This window comes from Ctenocephalides felis, unplaced genomic scaffold, assembly GCF_003426905.1.
Source record: "Ctenocephalides felis isolate EL2017-DRISC unplaced genomic scaffold, ASM342690v1 CF-g0.4_SCAFFOLD_01492, whole genome shotgun sequence".
In the NCBI taxonomy this organism is placed as follows: Eukaryota; Metazoa; Arthropoda; class Insecta; order Siphonaptera; family Pulicidae; genus Ctenocephalides; species Ctenocephalides felis.
The window spans coordinates 7,890,876-7,912,297 of record NW_020537646.1 but is presented as its reverse complement, the minus strand read 5'-3'; the positions used below and the strand labels follow the sequence as shown (position 1 = coordinate 7,912,297).

The following is a 21,422-nucleotide window of genomic DNA, read 5'->3' as shown; positions in this document are numbered from 1 at the left end:
ATCTTGTTTTTATAAGATTTTATTTAAGACAAAAATATAAGAACCCTAAAAATTGATCATTTCTTAAGCTTTATCATCATGATATGAAAATATTGAAATTCTCATTTTTTAATTAATCCAGACTTTTGTGGTTTAAAAATCTCTCCACTCATAATATTCCTAATTATTCATAGTATGAATTTTATTTCTTATATATGTCGATTGTTTATCGTTTCTCTGAATTCGTCTTGAGTTTCAAATATCATTAAGATGTATAGGATAGCTACGACTATATTGTACATCTGTTGCTGGTTATTTAAAAAACCGTTGCATTTTTAAGAAAAAAAATAGTATAAATGTTTTTATCATATAAATGTTAAACAGCGATCAGAACAGCAGGAATTTTTTTTGTTTTTTAATACTCCTGATACATTCAAATTTAATTGTGATTATATTCTTGCATCAATGCTTCAAATGGCTATATTCTTTTGAAATCATATTAAATGATTAAAAAACGTTATATTATCTTTTACTTGTTGGAGCAATTTACTTCTTTGACTGTTAATACTAGACTAAAAATTTATTTGAATTTCAGGCCCGACGGAATTTCCGGTCGTGCCGTCGATCCTGGGCAGGATCGTTCCCTATTTACGGGATTACAAAATTTCTCCTGATCGTTATATGAAATGATATTTTATAATTTTACGGCGACGGCTACACCAGATGTTTTAGTTGAAAAAATCATCCACTTATTTTATTTGATTGTTCAGTAAATTTTCTTTCAAATTGAATTCCAAAGAAATTATTCTTCGAAGACTAAAATGAACAAAGTACCGAACAAAAATAAATGATAACAAGCAGATTTAGGAAATCTTTACTAATGAAAACAAGAATGATTTTCTATTGCACCACAAAATATTTAATAAATTTTTGATATATTATAAGTGTTCTAAATATCATCTGATCTTTACAACATCACTAGTGCTTTAACCCCGGAGCCCGAGTGGAGTGTATACAAAATATACACGTGACACAATGCGTCAACTCCAGTTGTTAGTTCTGAAAACAATGGAACGGCAGGCGCTTTAGAACGCGGCGGTAACGGCGGTAAAGGCGGTAACGGTTTGTAACGTCGCGTTCCGCATAGTGTGCGGTTCATTACTCATAGAGAGTACGAGCGATTACAAAGGGAGAACATTGCCCGCGGGTACAGACTTTGGCCCGGGACACTCTACATAGTCCCAAAATGTGCCATGTATCTCGGCACACTATTGTACTAGATACGACCTCGTCCCGCTATGGTCCCGCTCTTGTCCCGGTGTAGACGGATTTATAGCGCGCATTAATTTTAGGACGGTTTTTCCGATGTTCAATTCATGACGTGTGAAGCGCTTCGTTCGAAAGCTGATATCAGAGCTTTTATAGTTATCAAAACTATGGATATATTATTTGACTCAAAAGTAGTATCCTTGCTCTAATTTACTATCAAAAACAGTACTAAGTATCATATGGCAATACTGAATTATAGATAAAGAAAGAATTATAGGTAAACATTTTTCATGTAATATGTAAATTTAAATAATTTGTTGCAACTAATGTTCATTGATTGACAGTATATAAATGCATTATACAAACGGTGCAAATATTTTTTATTATTATTCATCGTAGAATATGATTAAACCCCAGCTTGTTTTGTATATTTTATGCCGGCAAAGTTTTACATACCGACCGCTGAACCCATGGGGGCAGTTCATGAGAATAGATGACACAAACTTTTTTCTTTGTCAGAAAAACCGCCAACTCCCGTTACTGTTATCATCATGTCATACATTATATTTGTTCTTATTGTTGCCCATAAACTTTCTTTGTAAATTAATTCCGAAAGTTTTTGTTTCGCGATGATATTCACTGAAACACCACTGGGTTGTGGACATAGACTGTACAATATTTTATTGTCATATCTTTATGTTTAGTCAGTAAATAAAAACGATTTTTTAATGTTTGTGTAAATAATTTATTTAGTTTTGAAATTAATGAAGAAATCAAATTGTTAAAGCAATAACATTACTATCGGTAACTGGTATAACTGATTATAAACCGGTAAGTTCATATTACATTTGTATTTCATATATTAACTTTTAATTTTATTAATTTACTAGTGGTCAAAAAAATAATTCTTAAACAACTTTAGCAATAAACAAATAAAAATAAGTTTCAAATAAATGTGTTTCATCTGTGGCCGTGGTTTCCAATGTAGAGTCTATAGCACTGCTTCCAGGATTTCGTCAACAATATCATTCTGGCTTCCAGCATTTTTTCCTTCAGGCTTTGAAGAATATGGTCTTCTTTTCTTAAATCTTAATTCGACATTGACAAGATCAGAAGAATCATTTGACTCGGGTTCTTGTTTTTCATCTAACACATCAACATCAACTAAATCCTTAGTAGGTTCATCTCCAATGTGTGCCTCGATATCATCGATGGCAACTACTGCAGCAACAACTGCAGCAAGGGCAAATAAAGCAATCTGAAAAAATATTTAAAGCAAATAGATTAACATCAAATATATTTGAAAAGTGAAATAAAATAATAGTAATAGTATTAAAAAAAACTTACCAGTTTGTTCATTCTCGTAGCTTTATACAACTTTGTATAAAAATTATTTCTACATCGACTCTATTTATATCAAAACAAGTAACCTACATAATTAGGATATCTCTTAAAAACTAATCTTGTTCTGATTTAATGGTACTTAAAAAATTTAGAACGCTAATCTGAATGAATAATACTTTATGTGGACGCATTATAAGATGATCTAGATGTATAATTATCATGTATAATTCAGAATTTGGCAATAGGTCTTATCAGTAGATGCTGTTTAGTGAAAGATTACATTAAATTCGTGTCAACGAACTGTTTGCAGTAGACTTATTAGATTTAGATTATTAACCTAAATCTGCGTAGTCAAATAATTTTAATTTGTGTCCGATGCACGAATCTGAGATAAATGCAGTATTATATTGAAGATACTAGTATTTTTAACCAATTCACATCAATAAATTTTCAAATAGTTATGTTATAAATCTGAAATTTATTTAAAGTATAAGTGTAGCTGAAACACAACGTATTTTTTCAGTCTTGAAAATAATTCTTTTCAAAAATATTTTTGTATCATACGAATTAATTTTTATAATTAAAGATAACCATGTCAAAACTATTATAATTTGATTAGATTATAACGATTTTAATACTTATTTGTTTGTTACAGGTAAGAGCACATTTCACCAAATTATTCAGGATAACTTGTTTCATGGTTAATCAGGAAATTCGTGCATCATAAAGGTAGGAGTTTTTATAATTTTTATGGGATGCAAAATTTGAAACTTTGAGATAATTTATAATGCTATGCTGGTAAGATAATTATAGCTGATTAGTGATCTTAAAAAAATATTGTTTTTTTTTCTCTCAAAAATTTTAGAAGTTTTTATTTAGTTCAGTTTCGTACTACTTTTATTTGCGGTAAAACAAGGATGTAATCTTTTAATTTTCTGAAACAATTACCATGGCTTTTCCTAATTTATTACCCAAATTTCTCAACAAAGCCATCATACATCAGCCCAACCAAAACAGAAACACGTTGTTTTGCATGGTGTTTGCGATTCAAATTTGATTAGCACTCTATAGAGCTTTCAGAGTTTCTCGCTCTTATTACCATATCAGCATGATTAAATCATTCCGGTTTTCCATTAGCTTGACAGTCGAGAACTGTTAAAACAACCAATGAATATCATCCGCAAAGCATTATAAATCTTCTAATTGCCCGAACAAGCTTAGACAATGGCACAAAAACTGCTCTGTAAAGCCCTATTAGCGAGGACAAGTTTTTGTTCATTGTTCTTGTCAACAGGGCGAAGAAAACCGCCAAGTCGTTCTCTGTCTGCAGAAATGCCGGCGAATTTTATATGACACACCCTCGTGTAATATGGGAAAAGCTTTGTGGTGGTTTTGCTTTTTGTCGAGAATTTATTTTTATGATTTAATGTTATTAGAAACGAGAAATCATATGAAGCCAAATCACAGAAATGTTATTGAATGAGTGAAATTTTTAATGTATTTGTTGACTCATTCCTACGTGACTTAGTACATAGTTGGAGTTTTGGTCTTTTAACCAGAAAAATCGACATTCCATACCCACCTCAGACAATCTGATGTCAACTAGGTTTTCTATCAAGTGAAAATATTTCTTATTTGTTATTTCTGCACCATCCTAATAATATGTATTAAATGAAGATAGGTCAACCGTTGGATTACGTTATAAATAACCACATCATTCAAAAGCATCATCACATCACTTATAGGACTGTTAAATTCTCATTTAGTTTAGTTCTTATCCACTAGTGTCATAAAAATATATATCCAAAGTTATGGAAAAATAAAGTTTAAGCACTATCTATTTTTTCATGTAATGTTTTCAAATAATTTATATTTATCTTAACATCAAAACTAACTATCCTAAACGTTATAGTAATATTATATATACATTTACATTTATATAATATATATATATTATATATATATATAACTATGTTAGAAATTTGATACACGAAACTATTATTGGATAGCTATATTTAAGTGGTCCCTAAGGACTTTGATATACCTACGAACAGAGTTGATTTGAGGCAGTATGTTTACACATATAATTGAGTTAGAAATTAATCCAATCATGTGGAATACAACAGAGTATTCTATCCAAATATAGTAGTATGATAAATATTTTATTATACCGGGCTTACTATAAAAAGAACTAAATCAATGCAATACTGATGTTTTGATGAGCATTGAAGATAGACTAATTGATGACATTAGAATTATGTTTATGATTATATAGCAAGCCGTGGTTCGTTATTGTCGTCAAGAATATGTAAAAACTTAAATAAATTTATCCATCGCCTAGATCTGAAAGCGAGAAAGTAGATTTTCTTTTTTGCTCCTCAGCCGCACAATTTGCCATTTCGCAATAGAATGCCACATGTCATCGCCCCATCTGTTATTATTTATGATGCATGCTTTGACTTTTCCTACTGCGTTCCATAAATAAATCCCAGACAAAACAAGCTCGCTAGTTTTTCCATTACGCTCGGCGCGGGGATTTTCTTTAGCCGGATGAAAAGAATAAAAACTGCCATTCCCCCGATCTGGCGGCTATACAGCGCGAATAAATACATTCGGATATAAATAAAAATAAATTTATTTTTATACATATACATACATACATATGTAAAAATATTCTCAGTAAAAATTTTTTGATCCGTAAAAATATTAATTCTACTATAGCGACTCATGTTATTTACCGGAGAACTGGCTCCTCAGATAATTGATTCTATTTATGAAGAATATCTATATATGCATATTTAATTCACTTATTCCTTTATAAAGCGATTGATTTCCCTTGCACACGCAAAATATCAGATTTAAAATTTTCGTGTCACAAACTTATAATATAAAAAATAATCGCCGTGCAAATCCAATTATATGCGCCGCTTGATATGCGCGCACGAAGCTTTAATTAAAGCTCCGGCCGCGGCTTTCGCGTTCGGTCCCCGCTTTCTGCAAAATGCAAGGCGCGTTATTCAATATAACAAACATCAGAAAATCGCATATATAAAATATCATGTGTCATTACTTTCTCATTGAAACGTCAAAGGCAGAATTTGTTCGGGGAATGAATGAGATTTCCGCAACGCTCTCTCGGCTGAATGCTGGGCGTGGTGTGCTCAGCATAATATATACCGGCTACGCTTTTACATGCACACATTCGGCACATTCGACAGACTGCTCAACCGACTATGTTTTGAGTTAATTAAAAACAACACCAAACGTGGAAATACGCACAATGTCAATAAGTCGAATGAGTGAATTCAAGTCGATAATCAATTGATTGGCGAAACGATACTTTAATTGTCAGGGTAATAATCAATTGGATTTGACTCTTTGTAAACGAGTTTACGAACGGAATTTTTTAGTAATCTTCATTTGCCCGGCAAAACACTTCTTTCTATGAATGAAATTTATTCCCCAAAGCGTTAGGAGCTTTAATATGAAAATCTATTAAGGGTGATCGCAACTTTATTCTTAAAACACATTCAGTTGATAATAAGCAAAATTGCATACCTTCTTCATTCGCTATTTTCTTCAAATAAAAAAAATAAAATATAGTATGTTTTCATGCATTAATTTATTTAGTATAATATACATGTTAACCTTAAAATACATGCTTTTTGTATACATAGATTTTACTAAATATTCAAATTAGGACTTCTGAACTTTGAATAAGCTCCCTTGAAAACTCTGATAGGTTTAATCATAGTTTTTCGTATGATATGGATAATGCAAAAATTGCATTTTATTATCTTGATTTTTATATCTTCTGACACTTTGAAGTACTTTTATCCACTTATGAATATTGTCTTTTCTCATACTCTAAATACCTTTAATTCTTCATTAATGCATTATACATTATTTTATATATGTTTTAATTATATTGTCTGTTTTTTTACTTTCAAATAAGCTTTGCCAAGTGACTAGGTAAATACCAACCCCATGTATTATGTTTCGATAAAAAGTTAAAAATGTTGCATCTAGAATTATTTAAAAGTAGAAAATATAACTTACAAACTCATTTATAAGAGCCTTTATCATAGACGTAGATAGATTTGCCAGATATTTGTTTCTAGTTGATATTTCAACGTTTTCTAATAGGATCACATTTCTAAATTAAGCTTATTATTGCATCAGTGTTTTCCGAAGTTGAAGTTAATTTAAATTTCAGTTCAAATTAGTTATCACTTTCTCCTGAATTCGGAAGTCGTCGAAATAATCCCTCGTAGAGCTACGTCTGTTCCCCGTAGCTTGTATCGCTGTACTGTCTGGTTGTATCGATTTTACGTAGACCAGCTGTTTTGGTGTTGTATCGCTACGCTCCCTCCGTGTTGGTATCCCCAAACCAGTTTTTCGCTTTTCCCTCCAAGGGGGCGCTGAGGTGAAATCTCTCGGTTGATGATGTTAAGTCTAAAGTCGGTTAGTGTGCGGTTGCGGTATTCTTAGCACGCCTAATGCATTACATCTGCTTTGAATAATTGACGAACTTGCGAGGAATATATCAGAAATAAATGATACATTTGCTGTTTGATTTTGATTTGTTTACAGTTTTAAATTTGTTTGTTTTTTTTAGCAATCCGCAATTAATGAACAATCTTATCAGGCGTTCTGAAACCAAACCACTTCAAGTAAATGAACGTGATCAAATATCATCGTTTATCTGCAAAATTAACAATTTCATCAATTTATACATGCGTGGCAATAACTATTTGATTTCCTTCATGGTGTCCAATCTCGAATTAAAAGTAAATTTAACATGTAAAGATATTTCTTCTTTCTATATGTAAAAACGTATTAGTGAATATTAATGTGAACAAGAATAAATGTTAAAATATAATTGTTAAAAGTATAAAATTTCACTTGCACATAAAATCAATTGGCCAAGCTACTTAGTTATCAATTTGATGCGAAGACTATTCGAGTTAATTTAAATAGGTTCTAACATCTAGGTAGATGGCAATTTCTTTCTTATATTACAGTTACCTGAGCTATAAGTAAAGATGTATAGTAGACAGTTCATTTATTAACTGAATCTTAAAGTCTAGATAATATTGAATAAAATAGTCAGTTAATTCACACATTTTAATTACTAATGAAAGACTAGCTAAACTACTCCAAATCTATTCTCATCTCTATACTAAAACCTACAAAAGTTAAAATCAATCAAATATACATTATGTATCTAAAATTTAATGTGCTATTGCTAAATTCATATAAATATTGCACATAATGATTATTCCACAAAATTTGGAGGATTAGATGATTAACTTCATACTAAGTTGAAAAGAATGTTGCATATTCTCATAATTCAGCTTCATTGTTTTTATCATAATTTTTAGTTTCTCCTTAGAATAGATTTGTATATTTTCTGTTGAAACTCTTTCTGCCTTCATTATTATATAATAAATGATATTGTAGAAAAAATAATCATTAAATTTTTAAAAGTGCCATCAATCGAATAGATTTATTTGTGTGAAAGTACCCAATAAAGATGAGCCTCCAAACGAATAAAATTATTACTTTCATAGTAAAAATTATGTAGTATACGGCAAATTTAATCAACTAATGCTTGTATATATAATATATCATATAAGATCAGGTTTTTTAATCTTCATACACTTGAATCCTTTTTCCAAGGTCGCCATGACTACAATAATCGCTTTCATCTTTTCTGTGCATTGCGCAGACACATAGTTTTAACCATTTCACTCTACATAGTACTATGATACTTATAAAAACTTTTATTATTTCATTATATTTAAAAATAATCAGACCTTTACGAAATACACATAGCAAAATATAACATAACATGTTTTGGAATGTATTTTATTATGCTTCTTGTCGGCATTGCATTATTAGTGAATAGCGATTCTAATTTTTTATAAACTCAATTTATAAAATTTAACTTGTAAGCTTCGATATCACTTTTTCAAATTCATATCTTTTCAGAATATTTTGTTAGAGCATTAAGCAGATGATTTGATAGAATACAACTTAAAGTTTCATCAGAATATTGTCATTTTCTTAAAAATGATATTTATTCATAAATGCCCTAAATATAAAACAATAAATAAAAATAGAAAAATCCATATTATACTGATAACACTACAATCATGCTATGAATCAATTAATATAATTAATTGCTCATTTATTTTTAGTATTTTTTTCAATTACTGAACAAAGAAGTTACCTACACACCCTACACAGCTTGATTGAGCTTTTTATCCCTGAAATTAATTTTTGTAGACTTGCACCTCAATTCGTTTCAGCTGATATTTTTTTCATGATTTAGATATCATTACACAAACCATTTATAAAAAATAAAATCAATGTGTTAAATTTATTTATATAATCAAATTCTTAGGTTTAATTCTGATACTTTATCTGCTTTTTTCTGAGTATAAATTCAAATAAATTATCGATAACATCTTCACATACCATTCTAATTTCAATTAAAATTGGTGCTTTTTTATTCAATTTGTTTATTTTATTTATTCCAAGGTGAATCGTTTTATAAAATATTTCATTTTCACTTGTCACTTTGATTTTCTCTATTTGTAAACAAATTCGTCACCAAAAGCTCTCGACGCACGTGCTATTATCTATAGCTGTTGTCGAAGGGTACAGGCGGAGCTATAAGCTCTCCAACTTCACTGGGCCCCAGAAGCTTTGAGCTTTTTCGCCATTGGTGAGGCGTGGTCGAGCAAAAGCTCGGCAGACGTAAAACTAGTAGGGAGATAGTATTAATATGTGTGATAGACGTAGACATTCCGAAAGTTGACTTACGGATTTACGCGAATTTGAATTTTTACAGATTTTTATGCATTGGTAAGAGAAATACTCAACGTAGTAAAAAGCCAATTAATTGGATAGAAATTTTATTTTTTTAATTATGATAATCCAAGTTTTTTTGTCAATTCCTTCTAACATATGACAAAATTAGTTCTTAGCAACGATTTTTAATGTCATTCAATGTAATTCATTTGTAAGTTAATTAATAACAAACATTATCAGTAAGTATTGTATTAAAATTATATATTTTTCTAATATTTATACAACTCCTATTCATTTCCTTTTTAATATTTTTTTTTGTTCACGTTTATTGAATATTCAAAAAATTAAAAAATAATTGTATCGTTTTTCAAAATTGTTTCCCAACTCAAAACACAATTCGTTTTTTTAAGAAAATGTTAATACACATAAAACAAAAATAATTAATTAATATTATTAAAATAATTGACATAATTTTAACAAATATTAATTCAGTTAATTATATTTCATGGCTATAATTCTGAATTGCTATTTTTGTATCAAATTCTGATACGCTGCTCATATTCTAGAATATATTTTGTAACTAATTCCCCAAATCTCCAAAAGCTCTTTACTATATTATTAATTAAAACAACTGATCTTCACTCAATTTTAGACGTCAGATAAGATCATAACTTTTAATTATTATATAAATGAACCTTTAATGCAACCATTAAAGACTAAAATGATCTCATATTTACATAATGTTTAAAGTTTTCGCTTTGTTAGCATTTCATATCACATAAAACGATTTTGTATGAGATCGTGACTTGTATGACAATAAAGGCAAAATAATAACGAACCACTTTATTATGATACGAAGTGGTAGTTGAAAATTTACCTGGTAATAGTAATAATAATATTATTATTTAAATGGTTTTAATTTTTTTATTAGATTAAGAAACACAAATAAGGTACATAAAAAAACCTTTTGATTTTATAATGTAATGCATTACAAGTCAACTTATGGTATGAGGTTAAAAATTTCATAGAATTATGTTCTGCCTTTTCCGCATCAACTTGCCGAAATCATTTTACGTAATACCTATCCATAAACAATGTTACAAAATTCCATACTGGAAAATAATAAAATACTTTGTCTTATATAAAACCAATAAATCATTTATATCTTTATTTACTTATACAAACACGATGCTTTCAAATGTGGGAACATGCACTATAAAGATATAAGAGAGGAGGCGATGCTGCAATATATCCAAAAACTCGTTAAAACAACAATATAAGACCATAAGAGAGACAATGTATGTTTGTATATGCTTTTATGACCGATATAAAATATTAATAATATCGCTAGATTTATGTTTATCTAAATAAAACGTGAGCTGCATGATAGGGGTTATAATTTTTATTCTTATTGCGAAAGTTGCTCCACCGGTGGAAATGAATTATTAATGGAGTTTTGTCTACAAAGTTTTTGTTTTGGTAAACAAGTTGAATAATTTTCTTCAAATTTAAGTAATCCAATGCTTTATGAAGTAATTTTCAAATTATTCAAATAAATCATTTTTTCTGGTTGGCTATGCAAGATGACAATCTTCTTCCAAATCTAATTGCTCCTCTATACTTTCATCATCATTTGATTCCTCCCAAGACAAGTCCATGACTGATTGAGGAGTGTTTATCTCTTGAAAAAATTCAAATGAGTTCAAAGTTTCATTACTTCTTGAACTAACACTTGAGTAACTACGTTCACTAAATATTGAAGAAACTGACATGCTGTCTGAGAAAAAACTGATGTCTGATGAAAAGTACTCTTCGTCGCTGCCTTCTAATTCGCTCGATAAATTGAAGGAATAGTCTGTTCCGATAGCAGAATCTTCTAAAAATTTATAAAGTTGTCTTAAATTATTTATATTTTTATAAGACATTTTTAAAATATTTGGTAAAAGGTTTTATAGTAGTGACATTTTTACTCAACTAATATTTTTGCTACACCAGAAATTTGTAATTGAGGTTATGACAAAAATATAAAAAACATAGTTTTTATTTTCCCGTAGATTATATCTATTACGACTTATTGTTAGTAATATTCTATTTGTTCAATTACTTTGATACAATTACAATTTTATAGATTATCATTGAAATTCTGTATCCTTACCAGATGAACTAAACATATCGTCCAAATTTCCATCGACTTCTTGCAAAATAAATTCAATTTCTTCATCTTCAGGATGACGTGCATTTATTGGTAACATATTGTCGAAGTGACTATGATTATTATAATTAGAATAATCACAAATGTTATAGTTCGATTTTAACAAATAGTTTGTAACAGTCATTTGTTTTTCAAACAAGAAATTCACCCTAGTAACGAGTTACGTGCGAGAACTTAATTACGTATTTTGGAAAAAGACAATTAAATTTGCAATAGAAACAAACCAAATATTTTGTGAAATTTATATTGTATAATATACGAGTAAATATTACATGAATTATTAGTTTCAACCCTGTACCAGAGAGGCAAAAATTGAACCCCGGAATATTCCACGACACCAATATATTTCACAATAGAAGTAATCTTGGACTTCTGCGAATAATATTAAATTCTATGGGTATTATTTCGAATAATGCGATGACATATGTGAGGAGTTATCTATTGTGAATGTTAATGATGCAAATATATACATCCATTCGCGAATGGGTTAAAGTGCGAATTATACGGATGTTTAATCTTGTATCCCTTCGACCCATATCAGCTTTGTTACGGAGAAAGCTTATTGTTGTTTCTCAACGGGTTTTGTATAATTTTCACTTTTGAATGGGCTGTTTAATTGTTTCATTTCATTCTATATGTACCCACATACGCACAAACCTACGCAGTAATATATACATTTATAATAGGCATACGCTACTAAATTTATAATCTGGATAATCTGTGTATTTTATAAATAATTGCGATTACTGTTGTCAATACAATCTCTATTCAATAATAATAAAATTTTGAAATCTAATATAAACTTTTTTTGAAAATTGAATATGAAAGTTTCTCATAAATTTTTTGTTTCAGCGATGTATTATTAGATAGGTATACTTACAAAAATATTCCTGACTTTTACTTGTATATTCCACTACAAACCCCTACAGGTAATTTTAGGGGTCGAGTTAAGGTGCTAAGGTGATCTCTCCATATTGTGAAAGCGATGCTGAAAGACATACATTGTCCTTCAAGAAGGTACCCTTGAACCCTCAACTCGTCATAATGTACAATATCTGTATTCAGTTAAGGTTTCAAGGCAATTGTATTATATGTAACGGTTTAGAAAACCATTATATTTATGATTAGGAAAATATCATTTCTTCATTCAACCTTCAACTTGTAATATCTAACAATTACCACTTTTGTAATTCGTTTCCGTAATTAAATAAAAACAGAACGCAATTTAGCAAATTCATTCCAGCAAACACAAAGATAATATCAAGTCGGGAATGTTGTATCGCGTTATGAATGAATTTGATCTCTCGTGGATATATAAATATTTTTAATTCATCAGAAGTTTCTTCTAAATATTGACACAGCGCGCGGCGAGGTTCATTATCCGACCGACGGATTTCGGTGTGATCTCCCTTAACAATGATTCTTGGGAGAATAGACGGGTAGTTGGAGGATTATTTATTAATTCCTTTAGTTAAATATTGTAAATTTTGACACATAGCTTTATTAAATAAAATAATAAGGTGACGATAGTTTACTTACTCCTGCATTCCAAAATTTTTTTACTTTACGGCCAATTGATGAAATTTGCTTTTCATCAGATAAATGCTCATTGAAAAATGTATTAAGAACCTGTAATTTGTGAACTCTTTTTTTTTAATTTAACGCATACATATATGACTTACAAGGACTCTCTATTAATTATTATAAAATTTATTTGATGGTTTGAATTAATATAATCCAATGCATGAAATATTTTACAAGCCAAAAGTTAAGTATATGATTATATATGAAGATCAGAAGTTCGAATTTTTTATAAACTCATCAAATAATAAAAAATGTTGTGGACGTGCATTGTGGCACTTTAGTCTTACCTAGACTTCCAGTCTTGCCTGGGCGAACTTTCAGTCAGTTAGGGTCGAGAATTAGACGTTTTATCGGTTTTATAGTCAAATAAATCCTTTTCTCTATAATCATTTCTCTATTCCATTTTCCTCTGACCAACTCTCAGTCTAAAAGTGGTCGAACTGAGTAGACGGAAATACCTAGAGCGTTTCCTCTCACAGTTTCTGTATTTTCTCACTGGCGAACTGTATAAACACAGATATATCCTCGTTCGCCGCATGCGGTCTCTTCTCTTGTTGAATTGCAGTCCTTATGAAAATATGAAAAATGCTTCAGGTGCTGATTGACGCTTTGTTTTTCACTTCACTTAAATTGCATCAACGAGAGAATAATCCGTATGAATAATTAACGAGTGTAAAAGAATTTTCGAACAGAAAAACGTACAGACAAATTAATACATATCATATTGCTATAAGTTCTGCGAATACAAATCCAATTAACGTATTTACAAACATTAATAAGATGCACAGTCCAATGCCATATCTTAGAAAACGAGTCCATTATTATTTCCTGGAATTTCAATTGCTTTGTATATTTTAAATAAAAGTTACTGCGTTATGAATATCCATATTTTATTCTGCAAATCATCGAGGAAACTGTTTCATGTTATCGCGCATCAGTACACTTTTATTAGTTAGTAGTTCATATTGCATATTCTTTCCTTTTTTAAATAAAATATTGATGCTGTTGCTATCTGAGAGAAATAAAATTTTATACAAACGTCCATATAAATTGCACAGTCAACGAATAATGTGAAACCGTATATAAAGTATGGTCATAATTATATTTAATATAGTATAAATTAAAAAGCTATTTCTATAATTCGAAATTATGTTATGAATAAAAGATGAAAAAAATGCTTTAAGAATTTAATCATTATAAAATATACAGCATGGTTTAGATTTTATCTTTTTATATTTTTTTTTTTGATTTGGGATCTCTGTTAACAACTTGAATCATATTTGATCAATTTGGGACACATTTGGATCATTTGGGATTTATCTGGACAACTTGGTCAGTTTTAGACAGCTTGGTCAGTTTTAGAGCACCTTAGAACAATTTTGGACATCCTAGGATATTTTTATTGACTTAGGACAATTCTGGACAAGCTTGAACGTTTTTAATAGCTCAGGACAGTTTTGGGTAGCCTAGGACATTTTTAATGACTCAGGACAATTTTGAACAATCTAGGACATTTTTAATGACTCAGGATAATTTTGGACAACTTAGGACATTTGTATGGTCGGGACAATTTTGTGCAACCTAACACATTTTTAATGGTTTAGCACAATTTTTGACAACCTAGGACATTTTTAATGACCCAAAACAATTTTGAACAACCTAGGACATTTTTAATGGCTCACGACAATTTTGGACAGTTCAGTACATTTTTAATGACTTTGGACAATTTAAGACAACCTAGGACATTTTTAATTACTTAGGACATTCCTAGACAATTTTTATATAGTTTCGTATTTTTAGACAAGTATGAATATGTGTCTGTTTCCAAAACTGTGTGTGTGTTTTTTTATTCAGAAAAGCAAAAGTATTTTTCTCCCATTTTTTCCTCTTAACTTAATTTTGTACAAGACTGTGAGGGGTATTAATAACGCGGCCATGAGACAACTTTCCGGCAAATGCCGACTTTTTAAAGTGGATGGAGACGAAAGTGAGATTGCTATGGGACACAAGGGGCGCTAAACGATATTTTTTAATTTCTTCAAATTAGAACCGACTCCCCTGCAAAATAATCAAACTTGGAAATATATATCGTTGGAGAATGTAGAATGAACATTTTTGGAAATTAGAGTTGGTTTTGTATGGTCTCGTTTAAAATAATGCTTCACTAAATTTTGATGTCTCAAAAAAAGTAATGATCGTCCATAAAACGTTTATATATATATATATAAATATGGTGTGTATATATATAGGTGTGTATTATGTGTCTATGTATTTTTACCATTGTCAGTAAATCTTCATTCAACTTCTCTACTTTCTTCTCGGTGTTTTAAATTTGTTTTCTTTGGACAGTTTAAAATTTCAAAACAACAGCTTTACTATTTATCAGGTGCTCCGGTGTATTATTAAGGGCAATAAAACTTCTTAAATTAGGATTTATTTCAAAATGAGTGTTTGCAAGTGGCACCGAGGTGGAATTCGCACAGGCTGGCTACATAATTAAATGAAAAATAGTAAATTACACCGAGAACGTCGGAAACAAACCCGGGCACAAATATGGATAATAAGTAGGCTTTGTGGCTGTAATGGGGACAGAAGAAAATGTTCAGGGGAAATGAATATTATTCAATGATAGTAGAAAAAAATATTAGAAAGACTTATCAATAATGTTTACCTTGATAACTTCTATTCATACGTACTTATTATATTGTATTATACTTACATACGTGATATTTGATCTTGTGAATAAAATCTTGTAATTTCGACTCAAAACATATCAAAACATCGTCATTTTATGTTTTACTTCCCATAATGAGGTGAATACACCTGTGTACCTATTCTTATTTTTATTTCGGAGAGTTTTGAATATTTCAACGTAGGTCGTGATCGTAGGTAACAGCATGTTGTATTTTGTGTATTATACTTGTTTGGAAAAAATATGAATTCGATCTATGGCTTTTACAAGTATGAATAATAAATAATGTTGTGGAAATATGTTTGCTGAATTCGGAAAATATAGGCTCGGTTTTCGTGGATTTTATTTGAATAATGTAGCTGATATACGACACGAGTCGATCGTAAGGAAAATTTTGACGGGATATTTTGGATAATGATATACTTACACGTTACAATAATGTATATGAAATAATATATATATATATATATATATATATATATATTCATTTTTTATAAAATATGTACTAGTTCGTATTCAAATATATGTCGAACCGTCGACTGATCGCCCGGCAACTGCTCAATTCCAAACCTAAATTAACTCATAAACTTTTACGACCTTCGAGTCCCTTGGAAGAGGTATGGGGTGCTTTCTTGTAGAGCCCTAAGAATTCCTAGCTATTACTAAATCCAGACGCGTAGGGAACAGAGTAGAATCAAATAGTAAAAAAAACATGAACAGATAAATACAACTTAAACAGCAATTTCAATTTTACTACAATTTATTACTATCTTTTTTTTAATCAATATAATATTAAGGTGATAGCCATAAGATGCTTAGAAGATAAATATTTACATCTTTTCATAATATTTATAACTCATAGTTCCTCTCTATATAAAAATTCCTATTTACTCATAGTTCATCTTCATGAACTTCATATTGTTTTCTTATCATTATCACATGAAAATTTTCAAATAATTCCCTAATTTGATATAATTAATTTCTAAATGAAAGTAAAGATCAATTAATTTTTTTTTTGCACAATTGGAAAAACTTCCCACTGGAAAGGTACATACTTTGTTCGAATTATATGATAAAGATAAGAACTCAATATAGTCTTGAGATTAAGTATTCCAGAATTGCATGTTAGCAAGTTGCACTTCTTGTGATTTTATCAATTTATTTTTGATATTCAAAATTTATATAAATTTATTAATTAATAACGTCAATTATGTGTTATAATTTATCAAATCATGTATTTGTCTTGAGTATCTCGAGTCTTCAACCTTCATCATTTGACATAATGATTGTAGATGATTCATGATGATTCAATGTCCTATATTTCATTCAGTGTTGAATTTTGATTTTTGCAATATATTTCCATTTTCCATTTCTTTTTATAAAAATGCTGCTCTGGTATAACGCATCAAGTGCAAGTGCTTTTATGTCTTCTGGCATGAAACGAATTCAGTCACGTCAAAGCCGGAGTCACGCACTTCGACGCAAAATAGAGACATTCTAACGCACAAGGCAATAGACTGTGCGGATTTGCAAAAACGATCATTTATTTAGAATAATACACAGTAGGATCCAGAGATAGTTGTACAAAATTCAATAGTTTAATGAGGAAACAAAACGCAATTAAATTCAATGAAAGGAATCAAATTAAAAGAAAAACACATGTAATCATGACGTATTTTTACTTACATTTACAGAATGCATAATTTGGTGAATGTATTAAAATAATATGTATTCTATAATTCAAAGTCCTGAAGAAGACGATGCTCAATGCCCTCTATAAGATATTCATAAATAACAAAATAGAAAATTTAGTACATAAATGTGTGAGTGGATGTGTATGAATGTTCGTAATTGCGGGCATTAAGCTTTTTCCATTCCGCTGATACCATCGAGTCGCAATGTCCCGGTCTCTTACTCCCAAGTCTAATTGCACGTTGCCCGTGTCCTGTCCACTATTATAGAATCCCAGCCATCGTTTCCATCGGCTTGACAAATGGCTACTTTGTACGCGACCACCAAATCACCGGTTGCGTTCCAACATTTTGTTGTAATCTGATATCCCGCGGCGGACGAGCACGGCGGTTCACAAGCGTCCGCCGCCCGCCGTCCGGGAAATGGAGACTCTGTAGAGGACGCGGCCGACGCTTTTGATTTATAGCTGGTGCTGTATTTGCAAACACGCAGTGCGATTCTGTGACAACTGATACTGTATAATTTATTTATAGTAGTGGATTGATAAGTCCGAATCATTGAACATGGATTAAATGAAAAGTGCGAGCGGGGGAAAAATTGCAAGGTAAACTATTTTGTGGACAAAAAACTGTTTTATTTGAAAATTGTTACTATTATACACGGACGTTCGAACGCTGTATTCTCATTCGATTTAGACGTTCTAGGTACTACCAAAAATTTGCTGGAGAAGTATGCAAAAATGTTTTGTATGTTTGATGGAATTGATGTTTTGATGGAATAGGTGCAGGGAAAGGCAGGATTAGTTAGTTTCGCATGGCTTTTCTGATGCAAGAAAATTTTAAATATTTTTAAACACAAGTTCTTTCAAAAAAGTTTCTTTCTGTTTAATTTCAATAATATAACATGTTATTTACTCTTTATGTCATAATATAAAATTTCATCATTTTTCTTCTTACCATCCTCGATTTCCAGGTAAAAATTGGCAAATCGTGATTACGAGGGCACCATGTTTCGTTGAATCACGTAGCCTGCAAAATGCTTTTTTGTTATATTTAATTTCGTTTTAAATGCGCGGTCGTTTGTAATTTGTACCAAACGGTGCTCGGGAATATGTAAAATAAGCTAATTAGTTTCTTGCCAATGCACATTCTGCGGTAATTACTTTGCTGTATAAATATTGTACGGAAATCGACGTACCCGAAAATTGATTGTAATAATTCATAATTTAGTTGTTTAATTTAATAATTGTTTGTGTTTCGTATATGGCACATATAAATTATTGTTATTTTTTCTAAATAGTAGCAAAAAACACAAATACAAACTGTTGATAAAAAATCATGGATCTTCTAGTACATTTTATGTTAGTGAGAATTATTTTATGTTGATAAGTGCTACCATTTGTACATACTTCATATTATATATATATATATATATATATATATATATATCTGTATGTGCGTTTTCAACTTATCTCTACAGAAAAAAACTTTCACTTAGCCAGGAAGCGTTTTCTTTCAAATATTGATAGGTTTTCTTTTTTACGTCGAGTGATCAATCAACAAGATTTTAGCTCAGAAATGCCTTTGCAAAGAAATTGCCACTGAATTAATATCAGTTTTTTTCGCAGACATGACACATAAATAAATCGATCACTACATATGGGTGTCTTTGACACGATCTGAAAATTTATTTAGAAAGTCAACTAAAGAAGACTGGTGAAAAAATTAATATTTATAGAATTAATATAATGTTTCATTGGTATGAAATTGGTTATATTATAAATACTGATAAATATATAAATTTCATTATCGATATGACAATGAAACCATTTATTATTCCATTATTGTTCGTCACTACAACTGGCAAATATCTATTGATTGATGGCGATGTCAGGCAACCGCAATCACAGATAAATTAATGATAGTTTTGGTTTATGTTCTGACAGGAATAATTACTGAAACTTTGTATTTGATTCGTGAGCAATGATTTGCGATATTCTGTCAATGTCTCGTGCAATATATTGCGACTAATATCTATTGTTATCATGGGAAATATGATTCAGAATTTATGGTGTAGGTATCACATTGAAAATGATTAGCAATCCCTCAATTTAACATTAACCTATATAATTTTGATGCTTCCAGAATAAATAAATTTTATTTATTTTATTATTTGATTAATTTTGATATTAACACAAATTCATAATAGAAACAGCTGTAAACAGTAATTGTACACGTTACGCATATCGACGGTTTTATAACTTTATAAAATGATTAGGCATTTACAATTTTTTCATAACTTCTTAAATATTCTTTTACATATTTCATCTGGTTCTTCACTGTATGATCGTTCCGGTCTATAATCGAAATCCAAAATTTCCGAAAAATTTTGTTGTGATAATTTTCTCCTTAGTTCTTCTCTTTCCAAAATTTCTAATAATGATTCAACGCATACTCGTTTACAATACTTGCATTGTTTTGGACTTATTGTGGCTAAATAATCTTCGAAGAAAATTTGACTGTAGGCTCGTTTTTTGGCCAATTTTGCATATTTGGATTCTTGATTAATTTTATCGGCATATGGAAGAAAATTGTTGGGATCTTTTTGTGGTTTAATACATTGCTCTCTTGGGTCGGCCATTGTGCTGATGAACGTAATTTAATTTATGAAAAAATTTAAATTTAATTAAATATTTGTAAACGAAAAAACATACCGAGTTTGGCCTTAAGTTCACATTTGATACCACTTGAATATACACTTTAGTTCATTTGATTTGGATATGATAGAAATATTATGTCATTAAATTTTGAGTGAAAATGATTTGCATGATTTTTGTTTTATCCAATGTTTGGTATTTGATGATTTGAATTTATGTAGTAGTCTGAGCATTTGATTAAAAATGTTTCAAGTAGAAAATTGTTTTGATTTTCATTTTCAGCATTAATTAGATAACTTGTAACATTTAAATTAATTTAATATCGTTCAAATAAATCTATACAAATCTGTAATTATTTCAGAGAATTTTTGCATACTTCTCCAGTTATGTGGTCTATAACAATCGTTTTCCAATTTCTACTTACTTTCATACTAAAAGTAATAATTTTATTTTATTAAAATATCAAAATCGTTATCTTTCTTCATAACTAATTATATACTTCTTACCTAATATATTCTACTTCATCACTTGCTCTTGAAGTGATTAATTCAGAAACGAAGTCACTTGAGATGCTCTAGATCAAAATGCAAACATCATCATCCTGAATCATTTACCTGTCTTATTTTATGATACCTGTGTTTATTTTAAAGCTAAACCTGGGAAGCACTTTCAAGTGTAAACATCTATAAGTGTTTTATAAAGAAGGTATTCTATACTCATGGAATATAATTTTGCAAGTGCTGTGTAATAACTTTTTTGCCAATGTAAACATATATATATATATATATATATATATATATATTTACATAGGTGTCTTATAATTGTGGTCTTGTATTAACTTGGAGTTAGTAAACATTATCCCATTGTGTTTACATATCGAAAGTAGTTTAAACAAGTATTCTAAGTAAATATAGAAAGACTTTCCATAAACTCTTAAACCTTAAGGGAAACGTCCTTGTTAGTATATGGTATCTCCACTCCAGAGGACAAAGAAAAAATCAAGTTTTTTCTGAAAAATTAATTACAGTTCGTACACTACATATTTTTGTTTGTTTAATCTTTGCATAAAAAAATCTAATCTTACAAAGAATTACAAATTGAAATGAATGGGTATAATATATTTTTATTAGATTTCATTAACTATGCCGAGCTTTGTCGCAGTGAATCTCATTTGA

At 29.8% G+C, this 21,422-nt stretch overlaps 1 protein-coding gene across 1 annotated transcript in view; it reads left to right on the top strand.

Annotated features, from left to right (window-relative positions):
- LOC113370267 (nucleolysin TIAR-like) overlaps positions 1 to 21,422 on the top strand; it is a 515,419-nt gene that overhangs the window by 8,712 nt on the left and 485,285 nt on the right. Inside the window, exon 2 of the mRNA XM_026610940.1 lies at positions 3,248 to 3,321. The gene's annotated coding sequence lies outside the window, so the exon portion shown is untranslated. The remainder of the gene's footprint in view (positions 1 to 3,247; positions 3,322 to 21,422) is intronic.